Raw genomic sequence first — 16,650 nt, 5'->3', positions numbered from 1 at the left:
ACAAGGTTTAAACAAGACATCATGTTTTTGTGCACAATAAGTCTAGAGCCTTGATGCCTTGACCTACATTTTTGGACTACAGCTCCCACAGTCTCCTATTCAGCATGGCAATGGGAGCTGCAACCCTAAAGAACAAAAACTATTCACGTTATTAAATCTCATTTTATAATAAGATTTGATGTGGTGTTATGTGGGATGAATGTCATAGTAAATGAGTCAGGCATTGATGGGTGAACCAAAGCATTGTTATAAAGGCTTGTTTTACACTTTGATGCTATGAAGGAATAGATAATATGGCAAACAAGCTACGTATGACTGGCAGGGTTTCAGTCTTAGTATATTCGAAAGTCCTGAGATTTCAGGGTCTAATTCTGGGATCTACGGATGGTCCTCAATGGTGATGGACCTTACTATTACAATTAAATATTACAAATTAAGCATCAATCCCTGCTGCCCAGAGAATATTATTCAATTTAAGCAAAGACTATCATCTGACATTGAAAGATATATAGATGCACAAACACTTTTAAGATATCACTCACCCTGAGATTCCTCCCTTTGTAAAGGGGATCAGAAAAAAGAGTCCAGGCTCTTAAACTCAGGGACAGGTCTAAAGATCCGGGATCCCTAAACGTCACTACCTTAATACTTGTGTCAACCCTCTACCTCCAGTTATCTTCTTGACTTCCATGTGAGTAAAACCAAAAGTGTCAGATTTATCTATTAAGTCACAGGACTCTGAGTGCTTAAGTAAATAGTAAACTTACAAATAAATGGGCAATTCATGTAGACTTGCATTTCTGTGGCTTTTTTGAGGCAGCAAAGCCCAAGGAATGCTGTAGGTTAAATCCAGAAGTTCAAGGTTGGCTTAAGACACTTTGAAACCTGAGATATCAGTGGCCACTTTTTGTTTACAAAGTGAAAATATGTATATGTATATTAGCCAAAGGATAGGAAACAGAAAAACAGAAAATCCCTGAAGTAACTCTCCCCATCTTCTCTAGAAATATAAGTCAGAGAATAACATACTAAATAAAGAATATGTTTCTCCTCTTTCTTTTTCCTGTCTGAAGCAGTTTCTTTCCTCTGTCGAATGGTAGTGTTGTTCCTACAGAACATCTGCCTTTATTTTTCTCTCTGTTTCAGTCTGCATGGTGCTATACTTTTATGGTAACAACAGATGGACATCTCCTGCCATTCGAATCCATTGGTGCTTCATCATGTGTTGCTACTCACTATCTTTCCAATGACCCAATGATCATGAAGCTAGAGAAGCGTATTTTGTAGCATTAAAAAATAAATAAATAAATAAACTGACTGATCCTCTTTTCCATTAATTTATAATTATTGCCTATATACAGACAGCTTGGTGGGAGTTATTTTCTTTATTCGGATGGCATTATCAAGCTCTGTAGCACATGATAAGAAATGAGAAATGTCACCCACGAGACTGTCAGGGATTCATGTTATTCACAACTATATAATGAGACAGCCAATCACCTAAACTGGGAAAGTATTCTATTGTTCTGACCAGAGAGTTGCTATTCTTCTTCTACCAGGACACCAGGATGGTGTTTGGCAGGTGGCAGTGGTAACTGAAGGGAGGAAGCATCTGCTATTGTGCAACAGACTGAAATTTCATTGTTCAAAGAAGTTCAACATCACTGACCAAAGAAGGTTTCTTTATGTAATTTCTTTCAGGAGGCAATTGAAAAACATGAAGATGGAGGGATAAAAAGAGATGAAATGAGCTGAGAGATTCTGAAACTTCAACACAAGGGCACAAGACAGACATATAAAAGTGGGATGTTTCAAAAAAGTAGTCCTGAGTCAAAAGACTTGTGTGTAGTAAAATATATCATGACTTTTCTCCCCCTGATCTTTTTTCTGATAATGATTTCATAAGGTGGTATGTTATTTCCCTTAAAGAATTGAGGGTAGGCATAGGATTTGGTGTTTATAACCATAATTGCATGCAGACTTATGGTGTCAAGATTGGTGCCAAATTAATCATTCTTTTCCCACTCAAAATCCAGACTGATCCATGATGGCTCAGGTGATCACTATGGAGATTTCACATGATAAAAAATGGAGAGGAGGCAGAGAAGTGGTACTTCCATTGTTTCAGACAATGTGAGAGTTTATCTGCCTACAGCCACTACAAAACAATTATTTGTAAGATTGCTAAGTAATATTTTGAATTCAAATTCAGTAACAACAACAATAACAACAATTACAATGATTTCAGTTCAAAAATCTTTAAAATACCAATTAAATGAAGAGGATGCCCATAGGCTTTATTTTAAATAATGTTATTTACATTTTTAGTTACTCAGAATATTTGTCTTATATATGGTATGTGTTCTGTCATCATGGCTAAAGATGTAAACAAAAGGGTTTGGATTTTATTGGAAAGTTAATATGTACCTCTTTTATGTTTTAATGGAAATACTTAGCATGAGTTGTCTCAAAACACCAGAGGCAACATAAATCTCAAAGTTCCTGGGAAAGGACTTTCTGCCTCTTTTGGATCACTGGAATGCTTGTCTGCCAAGACCTTCTGGCTGGAAGGCAAAAGTTGCCATGACTGCACAAGAGTGCACATGCATGCTGCTTCAGGGATGAAGGCAGGGTAAGTGAGATCTAACAAACCTGTCTTCCCTTCCCTTTTGGTTATGATCTTTTTGTTAGTTGGATTCTTAAATTGTTTGCATCTGTCACTTTAATCTAGTAGTCTGGGTGAGGTTTGGTATGGATAGGAAACTAGGAAAGGAATATGTGTTGAAAGTCCCCATCTAATAACAACAACAACAACAACAACAACAACAACAACAACAACAACAACTTTATTTATAACCTGCTTCCATTTCCCTGAGGGGACTTGGAGCGGTTCACATAGGGACCAAGTCCGATTAACAGATAAAAAATACAATGACAGCATATATAATTAAAACAATAACAGTAAAATAACATTCATAAAATAAATAGCAAGCATCAGGACTAAACGGTGGAGCTATTAAGAAATTACATGGAAGGCAGGCATGTGCAAAAATGCAAGGCAATGAGATTCAGGAATAGGATAAAGTGCTGAGGGTTAGGGCAGTAAATAGTTAAGACTGGATGGTGATGAAAATGGACCTATTGTTCGAAAGCACGTTTGGATCTGGGTGGACTCACCATATGGTTTATTTGGGTTTGTGGACTGTCAAAATCAGATTCATGTACAGGATCACCTGGCAGATTCTGGTTTAATGTTAATTCATGAAATGTGGCCCTACTTAAGGGCCCTTCCAACTCAGGCACAAAATGCAACTTGGAACCAGCATTAAAAATGCCTGTTCTGAGCCACAAGGAAGGTTAGGGTTACCCCCAAGGTTACCCTAAGCCTCCTCCATGGCAGGACACGAAGGCAGTTTGGCAGGGCTGGCCATAGGCTCAGTTCCTCACCCTACCTACACACCTATCCCCCCAAATGATAGAAAATCCCCCTTACCAACCAGTGCTGGTAAGGATTTTTTTCTGTTGTTTTTGGGCAGGAATGGGGGTGCTGAGGGCTTGAAGGCATTGTCATGACACCTCCCTGAGCTTCCTAAGCCCAGGGAGTGTGGGCTGGCGGTGGGGATGCGATCCTTGATCCCACTGTGGGATCTGGGATGACAGTCCTTACAGTCCCAACGCTGGGAAAAGTCTGGATATTGTTGCAGATTCAGACCTTTCCTAGTGTTCTTTTTTTTTACCCAGGGTCAAGCCAGATTAGCCTATGTGCACTGTAAGGACACACCAGACTAATGTGATTCCAACACTGCATTATATGGCAGTATAGATGGAGCCTTAGTCCATTTCTTGTGTCATGCTGTTTATTTACTCCTCTATTTGCAGTGAGTGATGTGATTCTTCATTCATTTCATTTTTTAAATGAAACAACAGACATTAACCATGTTCTTACCATTAAAAGAAATTCCTCAAAAGAACTGCAGATTTCTAAGACCATCTGAGAGTTATTTGGGGAAAAATGCATGCTTTTTTGACCAGAAAACACATTCACAATAACCCTACACATGAGTTTTGTGCAGAACATATCTGCATAAAAAAAGCCACATGTGAATTTTGTGCAAAATAATGGCCAAATTTAGTATTCTGATAAGTCCCGGATTTGCCTTGCCACATTTTCAAATATTTTTGGAATATTTTCAATTAGTTTTTCTATCCATAAGTACAAAAGATTATGTTGCATGCATTGCAGAAACTAAATATAAGATGCTCTTTTGAAGATGTGTCAGGATGTTTTCATGCTGGCTAAAATACAGAAAAATGAGGAAAACATTAGTGCCAGATAAGACATCTTCTGTAAATGTTCTTATTTTTTCTTTTATATTTTGAGAAACAAAAGGGGAAGTGAAAGGAAAATGAATACAATGATACACTTTTTTGAGTTTTGAGAAAACGAGTAAACTGTGGGTTGAACTCAAACAGTGTTTTAGCTACTGGGTAGCTATTTCTAGCACAGATTGCCTGGATAATTATAAAGTATGCACATCCTAAGTAACAAAAGATTCTTCCAAATTATTGTGAGACTATTTTGAAGTCATAATAATTCAAGAGTACCAAGTGGATGCCAACAGTCACTGTGTAAAACAAAGATAAAACTGTATTGCTTTTAGCCTGAAACAATCAATTTGACTGTGTGTTTGTCGCAAGAATCATTTGTGCACCTTAACAATAGATTCTGAAAGTTCAAGCAAAAATGCGGTTGGAGAATAAATTTGTGGTAGTACACAATAACAAAAGGAAAAGAATGTGAGATTCTGTTGCTTCATCCTCATTCCCTTGTCAGTGAAAGGTATAATTAGATAATAAGATGTTAATCATTTCTAAAAAAAATTCTTGAATGACCATTAAAAAATCAGTACACTTACGTTTTTGAATATACACTGGCACCATGAATCAATATCTGTTTGAATAATCTAAACAACAAATAATTTTGAACCATGGCTGTTTCTCATCCTAATCTAAAACTTCCTCTGGTTCAAGGCTAATACTGTATATGAAGTGCAGTGCATGTTCAGGGGAATCAGAACTACAATTCTCAGCAGGCAATATTATGCTCACGCACATAGGAACAATGCTATATTCATGCAACAATTTTTCATGTTGGGACCAAGTGACCCCAAACAGTCATCTCTTTCTCCAAAATGGTCTTTATTAAATTGTTAAAATACTAAGGCAATGCCCTTACAAAGGGTTTGCCTGTCCCTAAGATGTGTCCCAGTTTTTTGTGTTCGCTAGTAAAATGACAGCTGGGTTTCTCAAGGCCTTTGTGGGACTTGGAGTAGGATAGTTTTATGTAAAACAAGCTGTTTAAAGAAAACTCAGCATGCCCATTCATAAATTATCATGTTCTGATTATACAAAGAAGCATATTCATTAGCAGGATTCAATTTTTAGCTCATGTTTGAAAAATCAGGTCAGATAACACCAAAGTCACCCATACAGTAATCTTAAATTGGCATTCCGCCTGTACAGGCACTACATTCATTAAATTAGATTTCAAATACTGGAAATTCTCTGCCTGATTGGAATGAACCGAACTATACTGTACATGGATAAGATAAACTAAAGGAAGGCTTTCAGTGTGGCTAAAGGGGACATAATTAACTGATACACGCAACTTGCAACGTGACTCTCATGTGGCCTAGAGCATAAAGACTCACATAAAACTTGCATGATCCTATTACTGTTCTAATGAGAGTGCACCATCTTCCCATAGTCAGCAAAGCTGGAATTAAAAAGATGGGATAATGTTAAGAAAAAGATATATTTCCCATTGGAGGAATTTAGTAAAATACCTTCAGTGTGAGTTAGTTTTATTCTTACAACTCCGCTCTAGGACATATTAAACCATCTTCACCTTAGCCCTCTGATAAAGACTCAAAGGCTGGCACCAAAGATCTCAAGTCAGTAAATGTCTACATTAGGAATATAGGGTGGAATATAAATGCAGTTGTTGTTGTTGTTGTTGTTGTTGTTGTTGTTGTTGTTGTTGTTATATCATGATATCACTGTCCATGGTCCAGTATACAGCTTACTGTGAAAAATGAAGTTTTCCAAGCATGTGGGATTTCTTCCCCTCCTTTCGGCTGGCTAAGGAGAAAACCCTCAGCTCTCTTGTTGGATCACAACCAATGGCTCTTTGAAAAAACAAAACAAAACACACACACACACACACACACACACACAACTTTTGTTTTATTCCTCCTTCCAGGAAAAATTCCTTCCCTCATGAAACTATACCTTGATATTCCATGTGAGTTCTGTATATTTTTCATATGACATGTGGAACTTTAAAGTAATCTATCTGATATTATTATTATTACTATGATGATGTTTACTATTATTATTATGTTTATTATGTTTATTTATACCCCATTTTTTCTCTCCACAATAGAGACACAAAGTGGCTCGTGGTTTATATTCTGAAAAATATCTATACAGCACTTGGTACTCATTGGCAGACTCCCATGTAAGTATGAACCAGGGTTGAGCTTGCATAGCTTCTGAGATGAGTAAGGATTTAGTCTCTTGGGGGCAGGGCTGGTTCACGATCCCTCAGACTGTTGGGGGACTGGACTATAGACTGAAAAAAAAACCATAAATGAATTCCTATGTACACTGCACATATCTTACTTGTAGTGCAAAAAATTTGAAAGAATAATACAATATCTAAAATGAAGAACAATTTTAACCAACATAAACCTTCTGGTATTTCAATGGGAAGTGTGGGTCTGCTTTTGGCTGATGATGTAGTTGTTAATTAAGATTGTTGTTGTTGTTATTGTGTGCCTTCATGCCATTTCAAACTTGAAGCAACTTTAAGTCTAAAGTTTAGGACAGGGGTCAAGTAAATGATCTTGGAGGGCCTCATCCAGCCCATTTGTCTTAGTTTGGGAACCTCTGCTTTAGGGTGTACCAGAGTTTATTTGTTAATATTTTTATTTTGTTTAAAAAACATTTATTAAATGTCAATGGAATTCTGAAAAATGTTTAGAAAACAAGACATTTCACATCCAAAGTCCATAGCAATTGGACTATTTCAGAGCTTTCTCGAGCTGAAAGTGTGCAATTCTTTCGGGTCACCAAGTAGGTTTCCATGGCTGAATGCGGAATAAAATCCTGGTCTCCAGAGTTATAGTCCGATGCTCAAAACACTATGCCACACTGGTTCCCTATACCAATACACAAGCATAAATAAAAAATCACATTAATCACTCAATGTGTATCAGAGACTCAAAAGATCAAATTCAGGAGGGATTTTTAAGGTCTCCAAAATGTAGTATCATAAAGATACAGATTAAAAGCTTAGAACAGATATTTCAAAATAAAATTAATGATTTGATGAGCTTGCTGCTTTAAAATCAAACAGGGACAAATATGTCCTTGCATATGAATAGACATATTGTGGGAGATGAAGAGAAACTTTTAATTTTTTTTTGCTTAGGATTAAATATAGCTTCACAGTTGTCCACAGGATAAACATGGTTATTATGACAATTTTGTGCTCACATGTCTTATTTGATTGATTTTACCTGTTTCTCAGTGAAAAGAGTTGGCAGGTAATTTCTTTAGAAGAATTTCTAATTACTCCCACACAAAATTTCCTTTCATGGAGGCTTTTTTGTTGTTATTGAATATATTTGCCTATGAATACAATAAGCATTCTCAGAACTTGAGGAAAGTTCATATTCACAAGCAAATTCACAAAGTAACCTGGGGAGAAAGAGAAACAAAATCTGATGAAAAAGAAATTGGGAAATTCCCCAAACTATTTCATATTTCACTGGGCTTATTGATTTTAAATGATTTTAAAACATCCCCATGCTATTACATACCTTTTTGTCTACACTGTTTATTTGGTGAAACAAAAATTTAGTGAAGTGTGTGTACTAAGAATAACTGCAGTTCAATTTGTGAATAAATTCACAAAGTATGGTTAGTTCTTATCAAAAAGTGCAAATATGTATGTGTCCCTCCCTGCCTACTTCTCTCTAGTTAAAATCATGGGATGACAAATGGCAGGAAAAAAGCATGGATTCATCCTTGTCCCTTGCGGGTCATGTAGCCTCAAAAGGTAGGAATGTATTCTGCCAATTTTGTCTAGTTAATTCCTGCAATACTTTCTGAATAGGGTTAATCTACTCACAGGGGGCTCATGTACTGGTCATATATTGCAATAAACTGTATGTGAGTTAAGATCATCTGGGGAGGCCCTGCTTTCGGTTGCACCTGCTTTGCAAACACGGCTGGTGGAGATGAGAAACAGGGTCTTCTCGGTGGTGGCCCCTCGGCTGTGGAACTCCTTCCCCAGCGATGTAAGATCAGCTCCCTCCCTTTTGGCCTTCAGAAGGAAAGTGAAGACCTGGCTCTGGGATCAAGCTTTTGGATAACTGCGCAGTATGGATGTCTAATATGTATAATGACCTCGGAATGGCTTTAGACCACAATGTTTTGGTTGGCGTGATTTTTAACTGTTGTAATGTTTAAATTTTTATGTTTTAAATTTTTAAATATTAATATTTTAAGCTTTGATTTTATATGTGTTTTGGGGCATATAATTGTGCCATGTGTAAGCTGCCTTGAGTCCCCTTTGGGGTGAGAAAGGCGGATTATAAATGCGGCAAATAAATAAATAAATTAACACCCTTCAAGATGACCCAAAAGTTTCAGCCAGTGCAGAATAGAGTAGAGTAGCCAGGAATAGAACTGACATGGCCAAGTGGAGTCTGGTCGCATCAGTTCTGAAACACCTGCAACAGTTGCCTATTTGGGACTCTAAAACGCTAGTGTTTCTCATTAGTGTCTTAAATGGGATTAGAACTCAAACATCTGAAAAATGTTCTCCCCCTATTGATCTTAAGTGCTTTAAATATTAATGCTATATCATATAAGAATAAGAAAAGAAAGCCTACAGTATGCTTTAAAACGTCACCAATATAACATCTTCTCCATGGAGGCTTGAATAGAATTCAACGCTCCAAACAATCTTGCTGGCCATATGTCCAGGAGTAACATTGCAGGCTTCTCAGCTTGAAAGTGGAGAAAAAGCACCTCCCAGAGCCAGAAATGAGCACCACCTCCAAAGCCAGAAATGAAAGGAGAAGCATTTGCCTTTGTTTGTGTTTGTATGTATATAATTGTAAAGGCATTGAATGTTTGCCTATGTATGTAAATGCTGTAATCCGCTCTGAGTCCCTTAGGGGAGATGATGATAATAATAATAATAATAATAATAATAATAATAATAATAATAATTTCTGTGCCAGATTTGGCAAGGCATACTAAATTAGTTTATGAAGCCAGGTAGTGTAGTTGTCTATTGTATCCACCCTTTTTTGTTCTACTAGTTATGGTTTTGTTGTGACATTTGAAACATTTCAACATCCCTCGTACCATGGAATGAAAGGTGACATATAAATATTATAAATAAACAGACAAATAAATAAATATTTTACACAAATAAATTTCCAGTTATTGTAGGGTGGTTTTGGGTTTTAGGACAAGGAGTACGTTGGCAATAATATGATGTTATGATTTTGTTCTAGCAAGTTTTGCGAAAGGATATAGAAAAATTATATATTATTAAAGAAGGTTGTTATTAACACAGAACACAAAGAGCCTGGGCTCTTTCAGGTATGCTAAATATATGTATTATAAAACTGTTAAGCCATCATATACAGTGCAATCCTCCTATCTCTGCTGTATAGATAAGCATAATAAGCGTTTCCCAGAGTGGTGACTGGGACAAGAATATAAAGAACAAATTCTTAATCCAGATATTTCTATAAATGTTTTGTATGTTTAATGGAAGTTCACCTTTAGTATGCCAATAAAACTTCCTTAATCCAACCAGGATGCAATTTTTTCTCAAAAATAATGAACAAGGAGCTTTAAAAATCTTGTTGTTGCAGTAATATTTTGCTTTCAAACAAACAAACAAAAAACTGGCAACATAAATAAACCATACTAATGCCTCAGTTATAGGGACACAAATGATGGGATACAAAAATAAAAATTTGTTCAGATTCTCCTTGGGTATGCCTGCCAGGGCCATAGGCAGAAAAAAATTTCGGGAGGGATTTTGAAAATTTCGGGGGGGGGGGGGGTTGAACTTAGGGGTTCACCCCCCCTGCCAAATTTTCAAATCCCCCCAACCCCCCCCCCCTTGGCTACAGACCTGTCAATATCTGCTTGAGATAGTGCCTGGAGGGACTCTTAATTTTTTGTGTCTCATAGACTTAGCATGGGGATTTGGTTAACCAGTTAAAATGAGTAAACCAGGTTTTTTTTTTAATCTGAATTTTTTTGGGGGGGGTTGAACCCCTACCCCTCCCCCCGTCCACAGGCCTGCCTGACACAGTAATGTTCCAAAATCTGTTCTTTTGAAAGGTTCTATTATTTGTTACGAGATATTATTTCATTTCTCTGCCTTAAATTTCAGGGTGTTTTAGGATCCATTTAGAATGTATTGTGATTGTGTTTTTGAACTCATTTTTTAAATGAGACCAAAGTAAATCCACTTGCTTTAAAGATAGGAAACAATAACCCTAACCTAAAACAAAATAGCTATCTAATGTGGGATGGGTGGGTGAGATGCTGGAGCAAGTACCTTATTGGCAGTCCTTGGATACAATGTTTTTTGCTCAGCTGGAAACTTACCAAGGACCAACTCATGAAGTGGAACTGGTTCACAATCACTTCTTTGAGTAGCACTGCCCTAGATTACTAAGCCCAATGTTACCCTTGAGAAGAAAGGGATACATGGAAATGGGACTAGAATAGTGGCTCTCAACCAGGGGTCCCCAGATGTTTTTGGCCTACAACTCCCAGAAACCAGTTTTTGAGTTATCTACAGTGTTTTGGTCCTTTGGTTCCAGTTTCCCTAAAGGAGGGCAAGAAGCAATCCCCTGGGGAAAGATGTCACGTCCATGCCTCTTTCACTAAGAGTTATAGCCCCAGGCGCGACGGCACAGAGCCCTAGGGGAGTGGTGGTATATAAGTTTAAACAATAAATAAATAAATAAATAAATAAATAAATAAAATCCCAGCCAGTTTACCAGCTGTTAGGATTTCTGGGAGTTGAAGGCCAAAACATCAAGGACACATAGGTTGAAAACCACTGGACTAGAATATTAATATCCCTAGGTCAAATTATGGTGGACAGATGTTATTGGTATCTCATGATTGTTCTTTAAGTGCTTTAGTTTAATTGTAATATGTATTTATTTAACTTCTGTTGTGTTTTGAAGGAAATACCCAAAAATGTGCTGGATAATTTGAAACAGTTGGGTTTTTGTGGTTTCTTGTGGGTGGGTGTTGATTGCAATCTGCCTTCCTGCTTTGGATTACTGCTACAAAAATGATAATGTCATGAAACAACAAGGTCCATATATTGGAAAGTCCCAGTCAAGACATGAACTGCGCTATTGGAGGAAAATTCTGAGTGCCTTGGACCGCAAGAAGATCAAACTAGTCCATACTCCAGAAAATAATGCCCAACTGCTCACTGGAGGGGAGGATATTAGAGGTAAAGATGAAGTACTTTGGCCACATAATGAGAAGATAGGAAAGCTTGGAGAAGAGAATGATGCTGGGGAAAATGGAAGGAAAAAGGAAGAGGGGCCGACTAAGGGCAAGATGGATGGATGTTATCCTTGAAGTGACTGGCTTGACCTTGAAGGAGCTGGGGGTGACCACGGCTGACAGGGAGGTCTGGTGTGGGCTGGTCCATGAGGTCACGAAGAATCAGAAATGACTGAATGAATAAATAACAATAGTCAAGTCAACAGGTCCCTATTTGAAAAAGACACTTCAAAGCTCCTAAAGCTGTGATTCTCAACCTGTGGGTCCTTGATGTTTTGGCCTTCGATTCCCAGAAATCCTAACAGCTGGCAAACTGGCTGGAATTTCTGAGAGTTGTAGGCCAAAACACCTCGGGACCCACAGGTTAAGAACCACTGTTTTAAAGGCTTCTATCAATTCCTAATACAGTATAATCCCTGTGTTGCAGGTAACCTGTCCCCAAGCTTATCCTGGTTACCTGAAACCATGGGTATGGCTGAATGCCATTACATTACCTGATTTCTGGTCCTCAACACATCACAGAGTTCCCATGGAGGAAACTTTGAGAGGTATTCTCTTTAGGAATTTGTTGGATCCACCAATATGACTTCATGGTATCTTCCAAGGTAAGCATATGATAGAATCACCTTGTGGTCCTAGCAAATGTCTGGAAAGATTGTAGTTTTCTCTAGATGTGGGTAAGTAAAACAACTTATATGGGCTCCATGTTTGTGAGGGCTGTACTAATTTTCAAGACTAGGAGAACATCAGTGTTAATTTGAATTATCAACATGCCATCAGCAACGCTTAAGGGCTGATGGCTATGGGGCAAGAAATAGAAGTGCTTTCATACTTCTTTCTGTCATTGCATAGATACAATCTCTGCATCATCTTTGCCAACTATGGAGGAAGGAGGTAGTATGAGCAATACAACAGTGGCAGCTCCCTCACACCACAAAGAAAGAAGAAAGTGGAAATTATAAGATTTTTGAATAAGGTTTTGAATACCTGGACTAGAGGCATTATGGGAGAGGACATTGGGAAAAAAGTACAACAAGACAGGTGATTATTCTAAATGTCTTCTAAATGGAAGAAATAGCAACAGTAAAAATAGTCTGTAGTGGTCCTATGTGGCTGGTGGCCAAGGGGCCATGTCCTCAGAATCCACTCAAGGTCTGCTTTTGTGATACTTAACCTAGAACTGTGTTGCCCTCTTGATACCCATAAGAGAGGCAGTTCATGAAAGCTGCATATAAGGTTAATGAGAGTAAAGATATCCGCCCCTTCTGTTGTGCTTACATGTCTGATATATATTCAAAAGCCTAGTGCATGAAATTCTTCAAATGAAAACTTCTCTCCCTGCAGCAATGTAATGTTAGCTATCTCTGCAAATTTCATTTTGACTACTTTGCCAAATTTCCAAGTGAAGGACCCTCATGACATGTCCTCCCCTGAGGTGGGTCAACTGCAACATAAGCTCCTGAATGAAGAAGATATAGTGCTATCCTTGTATATCTCAAGGTTACAAAGCTGTCAGAGTGGTTTTCCAGGCATTTTATGACCTACTTACTTTTGATATGATGTAGATTTTAGTTTTCTTGACTTTTTTTTTGGTAAAGGTAAGGAATGAATTTTACAAACTGTGATGATCATGTGGCCTGTGAAACCAACTTATGTTAAAAGATATTTAATTCATCCATAGAAGGACATACAATACCTCACTTCCTGAACTTTCTGCAACTCACTTTCAAAACGATTGGCTAGCATATCCTCAGTAATTGGTACATGTGAACTCACTCTACTGGGAAGCATCATATCTGAGAAGGAGATTTCATGCAGAAATACACTGCTAAAGCATCCCCAGGGGTTGGCCATCCAACCTCTGTTTTATCCAAATAAGGAAAGTCCCACCATCATCCAAGGCCTATTCCACTTTCAAAGAGCTCTTGCCATCAAGTACTTCATAATCATAGGTGAATTCTTCCCACTGTAATTCGAATCCATTGGATCAAGTTTGAGTTTTGGAATAGTAGAGAACAAGTTCATTCCATCAATAAACATTAGTGATGTGTGTGATACTGCTGGCAACTGCCACTGCATTTAATGTGATACTATGTAGTATGCACCTTTAGAGAAAAGATGTATTAGTGGTTTCTCAAAAATAACAACAGTAACAAAAACTTCTTATCTGCTGCTCCCTATGGATTACACCAGGCATCCTCAAACTGCGGCCCTCCAGCTGTTTGGGCCTCCAACTCCCAGAATTCCTGGCCATTGAACAAACTGGCAAGGGCTTATAGTAGTTGGAGGCCAAAACAGCTGGAGGGCTGCAGTTTGAGGATGCCTGGATTACAGTAAGACACCACAACAAATTAGATACACGATAGACAGTTACAAAAGTATCAAGAAACCATTGTTTGCCGTTCTCTTCCTTTTCAGACTCAACCATGAAAAATCAGTCAATTAAATATGAAATGTGAAAGCAAAAATTATATGTTCAATAATTCTAAGGGTTATTTTTGTATTGTTTTAGTAAAAATTATCATTCTTCAAGGCTTTTATCACAGCAACCTGATATACCAGGCATGGGCAAATTTCAACCCTCCAGGTATTTTGGACTTCAACTTGCAGAAACCCCAGCCAATTTAACAGCTGTTAGGAATTGTGAGAGTTGAAGTCCAAAACACCTGGAGGGCTGCAGTTTGCCTATGCCTGCACTATATCAATACAGCTGGGTTGAACACCTTTAATATCACATTTATCATCAAAAATAGTGCAGTTGTGCCAATTTATTATTCCATGGTCTGAATCATATTTCCACACATGTTGCTTTCCCGCATTACTGTATTCCAATTATCATCATTATCACAATTGCAGTTTTAGCATTAGAACAAGAGTGAAAGAGGCAAAGACATGCATAAGACAAAAGGAAAGCAGCCACCTTGGGAATTAGGAGGCAGAGCGGGGAGAGGTGGAGAATCCCACCCTCCAATATCATGTTCCTGCTGTCATGTTGGCACAGAAGTGAGAGGGACCCATCTCATTAAGGTTGGTGATGGAAATGTAGTGGGATAATGAGTTTCACCCATCAGTAGCTAGGAATGGGGAATCACAAGGGTTGGCAAAGCAGTAGTGGGATGCACACATTTGCCTGCCTCATGTGATAAAATCCTAAATCTTTTTCTGCAAACATTACATTTGACGGGGAGGGTGATATCCTTGTTTCTCATTTTCTAGTTTAGATTTTCAACCTCTTTGAGTTGACAAATTTTGCAGCCATTTTATTTCAAGGGAGAACGGAAGAAAGCATATTTAGGCCAAGTGGGTGAGTAAGTACTAAATCAATGTCTTGGCACTGTGATATGGAAGAGTTAATTCAAATCCCTCCTGCAGATTTATCATTTGAAATCTGAGCTTTCATGTAATCCCGTGTATGTACATGATGGGAAATTGCTGACCAGCTGAAGTCTGTCCTGCATGAGGCAGCTGTGGAACTGATTAGTTTCTCCCAAGCACTTGGCAATGTCAGAATGAATTTCATTTTCTCGCTGGCCAAGCAGCAAGGTTCTTTTCTCGCCTTTCTTCCCCTGATGAATAATTTGCTTGCAATAATCAGGGAACATGAGAGTTCAAGCAAGGTAAACTTCAGGGAAAGGGCTGCCTCTTAGGGATAGAGCACATGGTCTTCATCCAGGTTCAATTTGTAACATTTCCAGGTTGTGCAGGGGAAAACTTCTTGTTCAAAAGCGGCTGCCAGTCAGTATAATCCAGCCTTCCACAATAGGATCCCTGCAGATATTTTGGATACAAAAGCTCAAGTTAACATGGCTAATGTTTAGCGATGGAAGATGTGGTCTGAAGCATCTATACGGACTCAGATGGGAAACCCTGGATTTCATATTGTATTGAGTGAGATATACCTCTGGTCTAATTTGGTATAGAGCAGCTTTCTATCTTTTTAGAAGTCTTGATGACAAACATAGCAATGAGAGTTCTTATGCTAATAAAGAAAGTTTTATCAATTAATAATGACTGTTTTGTCTCATATGATATCAATTTGTAAAATTTGAATAGATCATTTAAGTGAGCCAGGTGGATAAAGCAAAGACGTATAGCTTGCTTTTTTATGCTGTCAAAATGACAGAACTTTTTTTTTAAAAAAAACTAAAGCTTCCAGAATCCCCCAGAAAGCATGGCCATCCTTTTCCATCCTTCCAGCCACAGGAAATAATGCAACTTTTGAGATAAAGCTTACCATTTGCAATTTTTTTTATAAGTACTTGCTTTAAAATAATTGCTTTTTTTTTAAAAAAAAATCTGCTGCCCAATTAATCAGAAGACCTTTATAATCACACATAATGTTTAAAATTGATTAATCTAGCTGATTAATTAACTAAATGCTATGGCTTGAACAGAGAGCAATAATGACTTTATTTCATACTAGATGCTGTATTTTATGAAGAAAAATGAATTCCATAAATGTATGCTGGCAAATTATGGAAGCTATTAATGAAAGTCTAGAAATGGTTTAATGCAGCAGCAATGTTAGTAACATTTTTTTTTAAAGAATATGAGCACTCCATAAGTTTATGGCATCTTAATAAAGTTCTGATATTGTTTTAATATCTATGTAGTAATAGAGGAGTTATGAAGGATCCTCGGGAGGGATTCTCCTCCCACTACTATTTCCCTGTAAGAAACTGGAGTTGCATTGTCTCAGCTCTATGTCAAGAAGAATGAAGTAGAAATGAGCAGATGGTTATATTTTTTGCGTGTATGTTTAAATACAATTTAATGCTGATTAGTATGTGCCATCAAGTTGACTTCAATTTATGGTGACACTATAAGAGGCAAAAGCCCCAGTCACCCAACTCTGTATCCAGGTCTTGCAAAATCAGGACAGTAACTTCCTTGATTGATTCAATAAAACTATAATGAGGTATTTCTTTTTTCTTATTGCCTTTCACTTTGCTTAGAATTAATTTTTCCCCCATCAAGTCATGTTGTATCATGATATGTTCAAAGTACAACAGGCTC

This window comes from Anolis carolinensis, chromosome 5 (genome assembly GCF_035594765.1).
Source record: "Anolis carolinensis isolate JA03-04 chromosome 5, rAnoCar3.1.pri, whole genome shotgun sequence".
Classification (NCBI taxonomy): domain Eukaryota; kingdom Metazoa; phylum Chordata; class Lepidosauria; order Squamata; family Dactyloidae; genus Anolis; species Anolis carolinensis.
This window is presented reverse-complemented; position numbering follows the sequence as displayed.